This window comes from Helianthus annuus, chromosome 12, assembly GCF_002127325.2.
Source record: "Helianthus annuus cultivar XRQ/B chromosome 12, HanXRQr2.0-SUNRISE, whole genome shotgun sequence".
Classification (NCBI taxonomy): Eukaryota; Viridiplantae; Streptophyta; class Magnoliopsida; order Asterales; family Asteraceae; genus Helianthus; species Helianthus annuus.
Window position 1 is genome coordinate 40872649 of NC_035444.2, and position 17094 is coordinate 40889742.

General features: G+C 38.8%; 1 long non-coding RNA gene across 1 annotated transcript; it reads left to right on the forward strand.

Annotated features, from left to right (window-relative positions):
- The first annotated feature begins 2411 nt into the window (after nt 1–2411).
- On the forward strand, nt 2412–3005 carry LOC110867461. Its single transcript, XR_002551615.2, has 2 exons — nt 2412–2678; nt 2799–3005. It is a non-coding gene; the product is annotated as an uncharacterized LOC110867461 (long non-coding RNA).
- Nucleotides 3006–17094: the final 14089 nt, after the last annotated feature.

A 17094-nucleotide genomic window follows, 5' to 3' on the forward strand; every position in this document is an offset into this window, starting at 1 on the left:
AAACAAGGTTCAAACTTTACAGATTGAAGCAACAACATTGTTTACACAGGTTACATTATTGCAGGTGAAAGTTCATAAAGTTTCAATATTGCTTTTTGTTTTTTAATAAAAAAATTGTGTTTAATGTTATTTCTAAATTCAAATGATCTTGTTTCTTTACAGAGAGATCTAACTAGCTTAACAAGTAAAAATAATGAGATAAAGTTTAGTCTGCAAGCGATGGAAGAGCAAGCACACCTTCGAGATGGTATGAATTAAATGGTATTTTATATTATATGGTTAGCATTACAGCATTTTATTTATATGATGAAAATGAGATAAAAGAGTTGTGGAAAATGATATAACAAATGACGTTTTAATCTTTGTTTTTTTTGGGACTCTTGGCAGCTCTAAATGACACCTTGACCGCTGAGGTCGAACGTTTGAAGATAATGAAGATGGAGTTAAGCGAGGATGGTTCTAGATTTATGTTTGAATGTTATTGTCTTTTTAAGAGTATCATTTCAGTATTGTATAACTATTATTTATGTTTGAATATTGAAAAACTCTTTTAAGTTAAATAAAATCAGTTTATTTCAGCAGCTTGCGGAAGTTAAAAAAAACAAACAGTCTTCTTATTGCAGACTGCAGAGGTTTTGTCCACCTCTTCAGCTACAGATGTGGTTCACATATTGTAGACGTTTTACCTCTGAAAAAACAAACAACACCTAATTGTGTTACAAGAATAATAGAAGTAACTGTAACCTAGTGGTCTAATTGCATGATGCTCATTTCCCACTAAAATGATGTGGGTTCAAATTTGCATTCCGCACTATTAAATGGAATTAATTAACTTTATAAAAAATTGGTGTTAAAAAAGGACTGATAGAAGTAGAGGTGAGCAAAAGGAAAAACCCGACCCTACCCGACCATTACCCGACCCGACCCGAGAACCGATCAAACATAAAATACAGAACCGATTCACTACCCTAAATATAGGGTCGGTTCCGGTCCATAGGTCAAAGTCGAGTTTCACCATGAAAAGAACAGAGAACCGACCCGACCCGACCCGACCCTATTTTATATGAAAAAATGGAACCGATCTAAATACCTAGGTACTTAGGTTCGGGTCGGGTTGGGTATTTTTCGGTTCGGTTCTCGGTTATTTTCGGTCCGGACCTAAACTTGCTCACCCCTAGATAGAAGTTACATTTAAGAGCCACTTAGGTTATAGCCTAGTGGTTAAGAGGAATTATCTCTTGTGGGGAGACCAGTAATTAAGTCTATAAAAATTTATAGTTAGAAAGGGACTCATAGAAGTTACATTTAAGAGCCACTTAAGTTATAGCCTAATGGTTAAAAGAAATTATCTTTTATGGAAGACCCAGATTCAATCTTTGGTGGTGTAAGGCTATGTCCATTGGTGACCTAAAGTTGGGTTGGTCACCAGTAAAACAAAACTTTGAGTAATTAATAAAATCAAAAATGAAATTAAAATTGGCAACCAAGTTGGTGGAGCAACCTTGGTTGGAACCCAAACTAATTCCCCTATTAGTTTAATTACTTAAATAACATATAATATTCAAACATTAAAAAAAAAACTAAATACATGGTATTTTTTTTGTGAATATCCTGATATAAATTTTATTCGAAACCGAGTTCGTTAAAAGAACATATTTTTTAGGTTGGGATGGGTTATGAATGTGTGTTAAAAATTGAGTAAGGTTGGGTTGTGTAGGTGGAAGAAAAAGATTGATTTTTTAATAAAAGGTTGGGTTGGATTTGGTCACCAATGGAGATAAGTAAAAGAGTTAATTACTGTTTTCGTCCCTGTGTTTTGTCAAAAATCACTATTTCAGTCCATTAGTTTAAAAATTACGATTTCAGTCCCTGTGGTTTCACTTTCGTAACCATTTCAGTCCCTGTGGTTTCACTTTCGTAACCATTTCAATCCATTTATTCTATAAGTACAGGGACTGAAATGGTTACGAGGTGGACTGAAATGGTTACGAAAGTGAAACCACAGAGACTGAAATCGCAATTTTTAAACTAATGGACTGAAATAGTAATTTTTGACAAACTACAGGGACGAAAACAGTAATTAACTCTAAGTAAAAAGAAGTTGCATTTAAGATCACAACTCACCAATTTTTCGACACCAAAACTATTCAACAGATTTTTATATATCACTAAAGTTATTTATCAAATAATCTATTTATGGATGCATCTCTCAACAAAGATAGCGGAAGAATTTCTTGTGCAAATTAAAGTCAAACATGAGCCTTAAAAGTCAAATTGCAGCGTATGATGTGAGACATCCTACCATGGCTCAGTTTTCTTGGTTTACCTTCACAACGTACCACAGCCATTAAGTGTCCCCAGAGACTTTCGCTATTTTGGGCGTATTAGAAAAATCAAAAAGAACGTAACCATGAGTCTTTGGCATACTAAAAAGCAATAATATATATATACACACACAATATTGGTGAAACAAATGTTAAACATCATTCGAGTTATGAAGATGAGATTTAATGGCGGTTTTGCTTCTTTCTTGGCAATTGTTTTTGCCCTTGCTCTGATTTCCTCTATGATGATAGTTGTTCAAGCAAGAGTAGAAGCTGCACCACCGCCAGCAAAACATGATCACAGCAAGGGTGGCTGCTGGAAGTGTTGGGATGATAAAAAACACAAGACAAAAGGTCAGTAGTTTTTCAATAATCAGTAATAACTATTACACTAAGATATATTGGATATCTTTATGTTCAAATAATGTGAATTGTGTTATGTGTGCATATCTCATTTCTTATATATTGTAACAGCAGTACCATCATCACGTGCTAGCGGCAATAAGAAGCGATTGGGGTAATCAGAAGTCAGTCATCGGTGATAATGTTAATGATGGTGTGTTCCAATAATCAGTAAGAAAGATATTTTGTCTTTAAGTTATATGCGTCTTTTACTTTTAAACCATGTATCACCTCATTTTGTTGGTTCAACAGAGTTACTGGATATATGTTTCTTTTGTACGTATGCATCTCATCTTAATTTGGTGTTAGTTTTGTACTGTTGTCTAATTAAACTTGGTTTTACTTAATTAGCATGGATTTCGATTAATATTATCTTTGTGTTGCCTAGTTAAAAAAGTTTCATTTTCCATAGTACGTACTTAGAAAAAATTTACGTTTTTTTAATTATAAATATAGTTGAGCTGAACTTTACGTGTGAAACTTTTGTTAACTTTTCTCTTTAGATAATTTTACGAGAGAAACCGGTGTTTATAATTCATGCCCTCGTCCTTTATTTTGTATTCGCGTTTTACATATGACACTTATGTTTAATGGATCTACCCATATAAAAAAAAACAAGAGTAAAATGCCATTTGCGTCTCTGAACTCTAGGGAGGGTATCAAGATGAGTCATTATAACACAAATTTCCTCTTATGCGTCCTTGTCTTATGAAAAAACCTACTCTATAAGTCTCTGGAGCCAACTCCGTTAGCTTTTATCACTGAAATGTTGATCAGTTCTGTATAAACATAATGGAAAACATAAAGAAATACATGTAACCGCATACAGGCTAGCAGGGAATCCAATTAGAGACGTAGCCATTGAATTCGACATAGTTATCAGCTTGATCTGGTTCCTCCTTAGGGTGTAAGATGATGATGGTGAAACCGAATTCTAGGGTTGGAATTCGGTTGGAGAGAGACGAGTAGAGGGCGATTATGGTGATGTTATGTTTAGTGTCTAACCTTTAACCTCTCTAGTTATTTCCTTATATATACACCCAAGAGGAAACCTAATTAGTTAATAAAAGTAATATGGTCCATCAACAATTACAAACTAATTATATAATAGGTATAATATATTTTGATCTATATAATATAAATGATTATAATGGCTACACAATTAAATATAATACAATAATTATATTTAATCTTACATTCTCCCACTTAGCCGAGCAATCATTTATCATGAGTGTTGGATAAGCCTGATCAGGAATTAATACTCATTTTAGCTTTAAACCAAGAACCGTAGCAGAGAAATACAGCCGTTGAATCATCATTCGGCTTAGGACTCCCATTAGTCATACTACAGCCTCAATTTAAAACCTAACAGTTATGATCAAAATATGCACATAAGCCCTTTGATGTTTGATTTGTCTATATGTCATTATGCCGGTAAAACATATGTTAGAGACATACAAAATCAAAACTAAGGAAATTTCATTAATTAAAACATAAGTTAGTACAATATGCTATTAAATAAGGTCTTTAGTAAATCTCATATCCGAAACATGTTCTTCAAAAACTTTAGTCATTGGATCTGCAAGCATATTTTCAGTACTAATATAATCAATACCAAGATTGTTTTCCTCAACTCGTTCACGTACGAACAAATATTTTGTATCGAGATATAAACCAGCTCTTGTCGAACTGTTACTGTTTGAGAAACTAATGGCAGCTGAGTTATCACAGTAAAACTTCAATGGACGAGAAACGAAATTAACGATTTTGAGTCCAGTGATCAGATTTCTAAGAAACATTCCATGACAGATTGCGTTATAAACATCAATGTATTCTGCCATCATTGTGGAAGTTGTGGTTAGCTGTTGTTTATAACTCTTCCATGAGATAGGTCCGCCTACTAACATAAAATATAGCCTGAAGTGGATTTCTTGTCATCTTTGCATTTGGCAAAGTCAGAATCAGAATAGCCTACCACTTCTAAATGATCACTTCTTCTGTAAGTCAGTTTATAGTCTTTCGTCCCTTGCAGATATCGAAGTACTTTCTTAGCAGCTTTCCAGTGATCTAGGCCAGGATTAGTCTGGTAACAGCCTAGCATTCCGGCATTATAAGCGATATTTGGGCGAGTACAAACTTGGGCATACATCAGGCTCCCGACTACTGACGCGTAAGGTATCTGGTTCATTTGCTCCTTTTCAACCTCTGTTGTCGAACATTGGAATGAACCGAAAACATCTCCCTTAACTACTAGAGCGACTGAGGGTTTGCACTATTGCATGTTGTAATGTGTAAGGACACGATCTATGTTAGCCTTTTGAGACAATCCTAAGATCCCTTTGTGTCTATCTCGGTGAATTTCGATGCCAATGACGTAAGAAGCATCTCCGATATCCTTCATGTCGAAGTTATGTGAGAGTAACCGCTTCGACTCATGCAACATGTTTAAACTATTACTTGCCAATAGAATATCATCTACGTAAATGACAAGTATAGTAAACTTGCTCCAACTCATCTTGAGGTAGGCGCATTGATCCACTTGATTCTTTGAAAACCTTGTTTCTTCATGACTTCATTAAACTTGAGATACCATTCACGTGATGCTTGTTTTAACCCATAAATAGATTTCTTCAACTTACAGACTAGATGCTTTGACCTTCTATAACAACCCTCCAAAATATTCCGACACACCTAATATATTTTAAGTGCCCCTATACGTCTTAAGATACACCCCATATACGAAAACGGGCCCCAAATACCTTTATTTTTATTAAATTTAATTAAAAACCAGATTTTTATAACTGTCGCGGGCCGCGTAGCCCTTGGCTACTTCTTACGCGGGGCGCGACAGCCCATCACCATGGCTGCACCCGGTGCTGCCACATGTCAAGACGCGTGTGGAGGCTACGAGTCGAATCAGCAACCCTAGGGCCTACCCTAAGGAGCCTCGCAGGCCGCGAAGGCCCTGGCCGTGTTCTACGCGGGGCGCGACGATGTCCGAAATCACAACTATAAATAAGGACGATAAGTTTCACTTTCAATTCGTCCCAAATCTCTTTCTCTCTCAAAATTTCTGAATAGTAGGCATAATGTAAAACCCGAGCAGGATCAATCAATGATATCAATAATATCTTGTGAAAGCGCGGAATTCAGTCACAAGACGATTCAAGATTAAACAATAATAATCAATGATAGTTGAGAGTAAACTAAATCACAAACCAAAAGATTCTTGCATTCAACGATGAACGTAGACTGATACAAGAACTATCACAGGGACTCGCAACCGGATACACCACCAACAACCTCAACCCTAAGGTTGAGGTTTGTATATATACTAAACACTAGGACCGAACTCTAGGCCCTAAACACTAATGGGTTGCGAGTTGACCCTAACACCCCTAATCGGCCCATTACAAACATTAAGAAACAAAACAAAAACAACCCTTTTAACCCCTGTACTATATTCACCTGCATGAATAAACCTTCAGGTTCCAACAATCTCCCCCTAGGTTTATGCATGCAGGTTCTTGATTCTTCAAGTGTTGCTACTACCTCCCAAACGATCTTGAAAACCACCAAATCCAACTTTGCGAATGTGAATAGCGGACGCAACAGCGGCAGTCCAACCCTTCGCGATATCTTCATACTTTTCAGTTGCTCGAATCTGATTTTGAGCTAAAACCTCCAAATCTTCAAGAGCAATGTTTAACACATCCACTTGATCGACTAACCGGAAACTGACATCACCATCACAGACGAACACTGCCTGACCAAGACGCTCATCATAAGCCCAAAAATGCAGAGACTTCAGAGCACCTTGTGGAATCTTCTTGACCAACGGTATCACCTTCTCTTTGTCTGTTACCGGCCAGTGCACCACTTTCATTCGCTTTTTGGTAAATGAATCCCGGACACCCTTAAGAGGTTTAACAATTGAGTCAGCAGTGCGCATCGATGGAAAGTTATTTTGAACTTCCCTCTTCAATCTTTCGAAAAATATGTGTCCAGGACCTCCAGGGTTATCATCAACATAAGGAGCATTAGATAATTCTGTCAGATCAACCTTTGTAAACGATTGAAACTGGCCAGGATGTTTGTACCACTCCACCGGACCAACTTTTCTCTTGATCCACCACCTATGTCTGTCATGGTCATAACCCCAGCTTACCACTCCCGAGCGATTGCCAACTTTATCATATAAAGTCTCACCAACATCCATCATATGATGAGAAGCCTGAGCATCAACATCATCTGGATTCAGATTCTTGTTTTTCAAAATCACCAACTCTCTTTTTCTTTTAATTCTTTATGCCTTTGCTTTCTCTGCTTCTGGATCAGTAACTCTTTCAAAGTATTTCTCCATCGCAGCATTCTTTTCAGCATTATCCTTTTCAAAGGCCTTCTTTCGGTTCTCAACATCTGTTGGATCAGAAAACTCCTGTCCAAACTTTTTCTCAAGCTTACCACGTAAATCATAGACCATGGAGAATAACAGACTCACATCTCCTTGCAATTGCTCAATCTGTTGATCCTTCTTTACTATGACATCTTCAAGTTGGATGATCTTTGCTTCTTTGTGAATCGAATCTTGTTCAACAACAACCAATCTTCTCTTCATCTCTCTCATACTAATAAATTCATCTTCATCACTAGAATCATCATCAAACGGCATTCTCAACGGTTCCTCAGGCCTTTTACCACTAGAACTGCTCGGCACATCATGAGCAACATTGGAGGGGCCGGCAGAATCAGAAGCACCCAGCAATATATCACCAGCAGGCTCTGAAGCAACACTTGCAGCTTGAACTTCAACAGTAACATCGGTGGTTTCCATATCAGTTCTTTGAGTATCAACATCAAACAGATCCTCAAAAATATCTGTGGAGGGGTTGGTAGCATCAGCAACACTCTTCTCAAAATCAAAATCATACAGACCCTCATCATCTTCATCACTGTTCAAGGATTGATCTTTGTTCTTCTCAACATACATACCGAGCCGAGGATCCCTCCTTTTCCGCTTAACTGGAAGGGAATCAGGATCCTTTGGGCGTTCACTTGACTCTTCATTTGGAACTGAAAGATCAGAAGGAGGCTTTCCCATCGTTTCAGTCACTGTCTTTAATAACTGAGCCAAAACTTCAGTAGAAATCACAGGTGGGGCAGTTGAAACAGCATCAGAAACTCCAGCTTCAGGTGGAAGCTCCATATCCACATCAGAATCAAACGAAATCTCAACACCTTCCTCATCTGAATCAATATTCACAAGCTCATTCTCAGATCCTCTTTGAACATCATGCTCTTCAGCAACGATAGCAACAGCAGGTCCAACATTAGCTTGAATTGGTTGATCTATGACTGGTTCAGCAGCAACATCTTCAGTTTCAGCGAACTGACCAAACTTCTCTAAGGGAATTTTTCCTTCAAACTTCCTTTCCGTACTCTTCTTCGAAGTAAGCGCACCAAAACATGCGGGACCCATTGGTTTTAACTCCAATGTGTTTCCAGTTTTCACCAACTGCGGATAACTTGCATTGAGGATCATCTGTATAAACCTTGGATACATGAGAAACTTATCCTTTCTGACTCCCAGAACATTTCTTTTCATTGCCTCCAAAACATACTTCGAATAGTTGAACGGCTCATTTGTTATTACACATACCAAAGCAGCAGTCTGTGTACTATTCAACTGATCAGTGCCTCCCCGATTCTCAGATATGCACAAAAGAAACATGTGCACTAATAACCTCCAGTACGGATGCACAAACTTCTTGACCAGAGGGGGATATTTGCCTTCATAACTGAGTCTGGGTAGAATAGCCTCAACTGTACCAGCTAGAACCTCAATTGAATCCGAGTCTTGATCATTAAACTGCAACACCTCACGAATCATCTGCTCTGTTATTGTAATCGTGATTTTCTGAATTTCAGACACAATAACTCCCTTTCCTTCAACCACCTCGATCTTCGCATTCTTCCAGAAATCTTGAATGACGCCTTCATAAATGACTGGATTGTCTCGTAATGCATGAACAATACGGCACCTGTTTAGACCTTTCATGAGCGAAGAGTATAATCTCCGATGTTTCTCTGGAGGAGGTGCCAAATATCCTGCCTGATTATGAGTTGCTATAAACTTCAAATCCATTATCTGCACAAACCAAAAGTGTGTCACAAACATACACAATTATCAATTATCAAAAATCAACTCCAAACAAGATGTTTTTGACTCGAGATCACGAATCGCAATCAGAAGTTTTGAGTCGCAACCAATGTCACAGTTGAGCCATGAGTCGAGACCATGAGTCGAGACCATGAGTCGAGACCATGAGTCGAGACAACAGATCTCGAGTAGTTACGATAAGGTTGCGACTCGCAACCAACAGTCTCGAGTCCTTATCCACGAACACTTTGACTTTCAAACACTTAGGATCAAATCTCATAACACCATCAAAAAGATTTGAAGACCAAATTATGTTAATTTTTAGGGTTCTTCAATTTCTTCAAATCTTCAACTGATCATCATCAGACCTGCAAAACTTCAAACAGATCATCAAATACCTTCAAAGCTATGAGTCGAGACCGGAAAGTTATGAGTCGAGACCAGAAAGACTATGAGTCGAGACCGGAGAGCAGAGGGTTTTCGCCGGAATTCTTGAGAGAAAAACCTTGAAGATTTCGAGTGAGTTATGAGGTCTCGACTCGAGACCTTTCTTTTATACATCAGTCCATCAAATGGGCTTGGGCCAAACATTGGGCTTGTTGGACCGAGATAGTTTCAATGGATTTTCTTTAATGATTTAAATTAGATTTAATTGAATCCATTAATCAAAATTTTAATCAATTAAAAATCCATACAACTTCCTGAGCATGATTTGTTGAAAAACCTAAAACCAAAAATAAATAATTAAATATTCATTATTTACAAACAAAATAGGAAAACAACAAAGATTACCCAGGGATCAAATCACGGGGTTTCGGGCTTGACTTCACTTATCAACACTGATCTACTAGAGGATGATCTAGACGATTGCCAGTATATTTGTCCTCTTAAACTCATCTCCCTAGATCTTTTCCATATAACTGCCTGTATCTCATTTTATCATGTTTTGAGATTTTTAATAATGAGCACCCAAACAAATACTAATCAAATCCTGGAATTATGCACAGCTCACTCTATCATGCAAGCAGTTTCCCTACCACATATTTCACAAGTCCAATCCAAATTTCTGAAATCTTAACTGGGAATAGGTTGAGAAGAGAACAAAATAGATCTTAGGTTGAGATGGTATAATATACAGATCAAATGAGTTTTCTCAATTTGATATAGGTTTATTGGGTTTCTTTTGGGCACTAGAGGGCCTCTTTCGGGTGTTAATTGATCTACAGATCGACAACGTACAGCTAGGTCAGCATGTATCTGGATGCAGCAGAAGCTGACGTTGCCTAGCACCTCCAGGTCAGCATGTATCTGGATGCAGCAGAGGAGGTACACGACTTTTTCAGATAAGATTTCAGAATCAGATCAAAATTGTGTGTATCGGGAAAAACATACAAACATTCAAATAGACATAAGCTAATTCCAAGTGATTTTCTTTTCTGAGGTCATGTACTAGTTTAGTTCTGAACAGAAACAGCTATTGTTTCCAATCTTAAGGATAGAGCCTACCAACACATCATACTAGAGTCAAACTATTTCGATACTGGTCTTACATGAGTCAGCCCTTGACCATAATGTGAAAGTTCATTTCATTTCCCAGTCATTGCAACGCTTGCTTTCCCCCTTCTTCCCCTTTTTTTTTATTTTTTAATTTTTTTAATGTTTTTGTATTTTCGATTTTTTTAATGTTTTTGGATTTTCGAATTTTTCTCCCCCTAAATTTGTGCATAAATAAAAAAAACTACCTACGAATAGAAAAACTTTATGAACAAATTTACCTACGAAACAAAAACATGCTCAGTCAGTAAAACGGATCATTTTCAGAAAATCCACAAGCACTCTGAATTTCGAGCTGCTGACAGGCTTGGTGAACAAATCGGCCGCATTTGCATCTGTGTCGATTTGTTCAAGAGTGATAAGGCCTCTGTCAAAGCAGTCTCGGATAAAATGGACTTTAATATCAATGTGCTTGGTTTTGGAGTGAAAGACAGGATTCCGAACAATTTGAATTGCAGCATCATTATCGCAGTAAATAGTAGTGTTAAGATAAGTCAAACCATAATCCTGCAATTGATGTTGCATCCACACCACTTGAGAACAAGAAGCAGAATCAGCAACATACTCAGCTTCAGCTGTGGATATCGCCACTGTTTGTTGTTTCTTGCATTGCCAAGAGATGAGCCGATCACCCAAGAATTGGCATCCCGCAGATGTAGATTTCCTGTCACTATCAGTACCTCCAAAATTGCTGTCAGAGAAAGCAAACAAGTCAAAATTGGAATCCCTCGGATACCACAGGCCAAACCGAGGTCGGCCTTTTAACAGCAGTAAGATGAGAAGTTTTAGAATTAGCCTGATAGAGTGCACAGTTGCAGACAGCAAACATGATATCCGGACGGCTGGCTGTGAGATACATCAATGACCCGATCATAGACCTGTATTGACGTTGATTTACAGACTCTCCTTCTTCATCTTCAGTCAATAGTGGCCTCTCTGCCATTGGTGTTTCAGCAGGCTTTGCATCCGTAAACTTGAATTTCGCCAGTACATCATCCACATACTTCCCTTGATGGATAAGAATCCCTTGCGAACTCTGTTTGACTTGCAATCCCAGAAACAGTGTCATTTCTCCAAGAGCACTCATTTCAAACTTCTTCTTCATAACCCTCTCGAATTCCTTGCAGAGATCCTCGCTCGTAGATCCGAAAATAATATCATCGACATAAATCTGAACCAGGATTTGATCACTTCCCACCTTCTTGATAAACAGAGTCTGGTCTATGGTGCCACGTGTATACCCGTGAGCCAGAAGATGCTCAGTTAAAGTGGCGTACCAAGCTCGAGGAGCTTGGTGTAATCCGTACAATGCCTTGTCCAGCTTGTAAGCATAGCCAGGATAGTCTGGATGCACAAACCCTGGTGGCTGCTCGACAAAAATTTCTTCCTTCACGTCTCCATAGAGAAACGCGGTTTTGACATCCATCTGATAAACAGTGAATCCCATGTATTGATGACTCCAGATTGACTCCTGGTCATGACCCCTGCATCCACAGGGCCAATCACATTCTCTATAGGATGATTTCGCTGGACACTTGTAGGTATGGCTATGTCTGGAGCTATCGCGTCTTCGGAAGCTGCATTTTGATCTTCAGAAATGGTGTGGCTAGACTCCCCCTCATTAGGTACTGTAGAGTGATGGATGAATGGAGTAGTGACAGAGCAATCCTCCGGAATAGGATCAGGAAACAGTGAAGATCCTAAAACACTGGGTGAAGCACCACTTGTTGAAGTACCTTCAGGGGAGCGATGGGACATTTGTTGAGGCGAAGGATGAGGAGTAAAAACCATTCCCGGGGGATCAACAGTGTGGCTTTTTGATTCGTTTACTGACTGTTCTTCTTCCTCAGCGTCACTAAATGATAATGGTTGATGCGGCGTCGACATTCCTGCACCTGTAGTAACACTTGGCAACACGTTAAAAGATTTAAACAAAGTAGCATAATCATATAACCAGTCTGGCCCGACTCTAGCATCCGTAGAGTTTTCTTCTAACCATTCAATGTTGCACGACTCAACGACCTTTTTGGTTACTTTGTTGTATACTCTATAAGCTGAGCCTTTAGAATGTCCAACAAAGTAACAGTCGTCTCCTTTGACTTCAAACTTTCCATTAGTGTCCATTAGTAATAACACACATGGACAACCAAAGATACGAAAGTGTGAAACCGAAGGTTTGTGTCCTTCCAGAATCTCATAAGGAGTTTTCATATGACGTTTATTTACTAAAGCATGATTCTGGACATAACAGGCCGTGCTAACAGCTTCAGCCCAGAAGAAACTAGGAAGCTTGGAGTGAGCCAGCATAGTACGTGCAGCCTCTATAAGAGTACGATTTCGCCTTTCAGCAACACCGTTCTGCTGTGGAGTTCGAGGAGCACTGTACTGTTGATCAATTCCCTTCTCTGCACAGAAAGTATTCATGGTAACATTTTTGAATTCTGTCCCATTATCTGATCGAATCGCCTTAACCCTTTTAGTAGCTTGATTTTCCACCAAGGTGATGAATTGTTTGATCAAAACTGCTGCCTCACTCTTGTGACTTAGAAAATACACCCAGGTGTATCGTGAATAGTCATCAACTATCACGAGACAATATGCCTTCTTGCCAATGCTTAAAACATTTACGGGCCCAAAAAGATCCATATGAAGTAACTCAAGTACAGCTTTGGTTGAGGGTGCGGATTTAGATTTGTGCGGCTTTCGATGAGCTTTGCCTTTAGCGCAGGCAACACATTTCTCTACCAACATAAAGTCTTTAATTGGCAGATCACGTACTAGCTGACCTTTGGCAAGACGATTTAAGTTTTTCATGTTCACATGTCCGAGACGACGATGCCACAATAGACCATCATGTTCTGATATCTTTGAAAACAAGCAAGTGATCTCTTCACATGGCTTCTTGTTCATATCGATGACATAAGCGTTTCCTTTTCTCTCGGCAGTCATTAAAAACCAATCTTCAGGAATGACAATCCCTGGCTTCAAAACATAACATCCTTTCTTTGTAAAATGCACCGAATTTCCTCGGTCACAAATTTGTGAAATGCTCAACAAATTGTGTTTCAGTTCAGGAACATAATTCACATTTTCGAAGCTTAAGACACCGTTTTTCACTGTTCCCTTCAGTGTGATTCTACCAGATTCTCCTCCCGCAAAAGAGACATAACCCCCGTCAAATTCTTTTACATTGATCAGCTGAGTCAAGTCTCCTGTCATATGCCTAGAACAGCCACTATCCATGTACCAGAGGCGCACGGTAGTCCTCCATAGCTGTTCCTGCACGATTTGCGAGATTAGTTAGATTTGGGAACCCAGCCCATAGTGGATCTGGGTTTTCCATTTGCATCAATGTACGTTACTTTTTGCCAAATCAGATTGTCTTTATTCAAAAATTTTGATTTATCTCTGTTGACAAAAGAGTTTGCATTCATGTTTGACTGGACAGCCTTTACCTTTGGTCTCCAATGTTGATAGGACCAGTTAGAGCGATAATTATCAAAAACATTTTGTTCGTGTCTTTGAAAAAGTTTTTGATTTTGTTGGTTTCTTCGTTTGGCTGCATTCCAGTCTAAATCAGAGGGCTTGGTCCTTCGACTGTTATTCTTCATTGCCTCTGTCTTTGTGACGTTCATTGGCTTTGAACAACTAGTTCGATTAGATCTATCCTTCTGATTTTTGAAGCCTTTGTGCTCAGATGACTTCCTTGGGAGATTGATACAATTTCGTGCAATGTGTCCCGCAATTCCACAATTGAAACAAGTTTGTCGTTTCAATGTGTGGAGATTCGGGGTTTTCTGAAAATTTTTCTTGCTTTGCTTTTCAGGTTTGGCGATTTTTGCTGGCTTTCGTTTAGAGCGATCTGGGTTCACCTGATTTGACGTTTCACAGGCATGTGATGTATGTTGAGATTCAGACACGACTTTCTTACTGTGATTACCTTTTCCTTGAAAATCTGACGATTTGAGATCAGTTTTATTTGGTAAAACGTCTGTTGAAGATTTTACGTTCAAATTACCATTTAATTCTTTGTCGATGATTTTTGATTCAGTTTCAATTTCAGAAGCATTTGAAATTTCACTAACACATGCTTCTTCAACATGTGTATCAACGGTTTCCAATGGGGTCCCACTAGATTCAACATTAGGGACTCCCACTGAGACCGATTCCGAAGAAGAATCAGGACATTCATGATTTTCTTGAGAAGAAGTGTCAGTGGTTTCACTGAATGTATCCTGAGGGACCTCACCTGCAACACTATCATCTGACATATTAGAACCATCACATTCACAATTATTAACCGAAGAAAATTCATCACCAGAATTAATGTTCACAGTTTCAACACAAACATCATCAGTCTTGCCCAAAACATCAGGCCCATTAGCAGCTAAAGAAAGACACATGCTAAAAATATTTTGTCCCAAAATCACATCAGGATGATTTTCATCAAAACAAGGTTTTTGTGAATCAGAATCTAAAACTTGTTCTCCCCCAAGAGTATCTTCACATTTCAATTCAACTTTTTCTGCACATGCAAACGACTGGTTAGGATCAACATTTCCTTTTGAGACAAAATTCATTGAATGACCTGGTTGTTTATCAACAGATTTGCTGTTGATTGATGACTTATCGGTTTTTGGACCGTAAGTCATCTTGCTCTCATTAAGTAACTCCTCTTCCGTGAAAGGCATATAAGTGTAGTTATGATTGTATGGAGGAGGAGTTTTTGTGTATCCCAAACCAGCCCCTTTCTTTTCTTTATACTCTAGTTGTATGTCACAAATGTTCTTGACCAAATTACTAGAGGTGTCAAATTTTTTAATATTGATTTCATTTACTGATATTTGACTTTCAAGTCCTCTAATTCTTTGGTCAGGTCACTAATTGTGGCTAGAGCATCCAAGAAATTACAGTTTTTAGCACTGAGGTCTTCTTTTAGCTGAACTATATCCTTTCTTTGGGCCTCAATTTTTTCTTTGTAAAGTTTTTCATTTTTGGCCAAAGTAAAGTTTTTATTCTTAAGATCTTGATAATCTTGAATAAGTTCAGCATTATGTATTCTATAAGCCTCAACTCTTTCTCTGCATTCAGTAGTACAGAAAATAGAACGTACCTCTTCAGCAGTGAGTCCATGAACAGGAGCTGACAGGATTTTGGTCATGAATGCAATGTTCTCAGCTTGAGGCTCAGCATCTGGCGAAGAATCCTTTTCCTCTGAAGTCATGAAAGCTATGTTTTGAGCAGCACTCTGGATTTCTGGTTGAGAGATGTTCAGGCGTTGAATTTCATCATCCCAATTGAAATCTGCACTTGGTTGAACAACAAGGGCTGAACTCTGAGTTCCTTCACCAGCAACAGTTGAATCATTTGTTGTCACAAGAGCCCTTTCAGGATTTGGAGGAGCAGGATGTGCAGGTGTAAAGTCTTTGTTGTTGTTGGGCTTAGGACAGTTTCATGCCAAATGACCTATTTCATGACAGTTGTAGCAGCGTAACTTCATTGGAACATTAGCAGAGTTTGAAAAAGAAGCGCCCCATCTATTTCTGCCAGTCTTATTTGCAAATTTTTGTGCTCTGAATGCTGCCATCGCCATTTGCCAGGTGATATCCATCTCCTCCACATCGTCAGGATGATACTGATATAGATCATTCAACGACCAGCTGGGAGGTTGTATTTTACCTGCAACAAAAGCATTTAAACAATTTATGACAGAAGCAGCGACCTCCAGATTCTCCTTCGATTGCTGAGTAAAGAAAGCAATGAGCTCGGATTTTGCTGAAGGAGGTGTGGCAATTTTTGCTGCAGACGATGAGGAGCTTGAGCTAGAGTAATGCACAGTAGTGGTTGACCCAGAAGTAGCCTTTTTCGATCCATTCTGTGAAATAAGTGCAGTGTTGTCATTGCTTGGATTGGTTGAAGAAACAGAAATGCCTGCGGCTAACAAACTGGACTTGTGATTATTCTCCCGTTGCTTGTCATCAAGCTCACATGCTTTGATATGAGAAATCATTTCAGTCAAGGTGCATCTTGCGAGATCTTTCGTCCGCTTGATCATAGCAACGTGATTATCCCAACTCTTTGGCAAGGCATTCAGAAGTTGTCGATTCTGAGCAGCCTTTGAAGGAAGGATTTCTTCTAGATCCATTTGAGTAATGATCTTTGAGAAACGCTGAATCTGATTCTCAATGGTTTCCCCATAGACGTAGTTGAAATTATTGAAATTTTGCCTCAACAGGTTCCTTCTGCTTTCCCTCATGTCTTCATTCCCTTCGTACACATCAATCAATGCTTCCCACAGTTCTTTGGCTGATTTGCAAGTGCGAAATCCCATAGCAATGTCTGACCCCAGTCCCATAGTCAAGTAGGACGTTGCTCGATTATCTTCTTCTACAATAGCGTAATCTTCGTCAGTATACTCAGCACGAGGTTTCTTGACTTTGACTCCAGGGTTCGTTTCCTTCTCATACATGATTTCTCTAGGACCTCTTTCAATCACCCTCCAAAGCTTAGGCTCCTTAAACTTAATATGTTGCTCAAAACGCCACTTCCATTCAGGAAAGTCATTTGCATCCAAGAGCCTTGGAATACGAGAGCTGGTTCCAATTTTGGAGTCCAACTCTTGCTGAGCATTTGTGACAGCTAGGTCATTAGCAG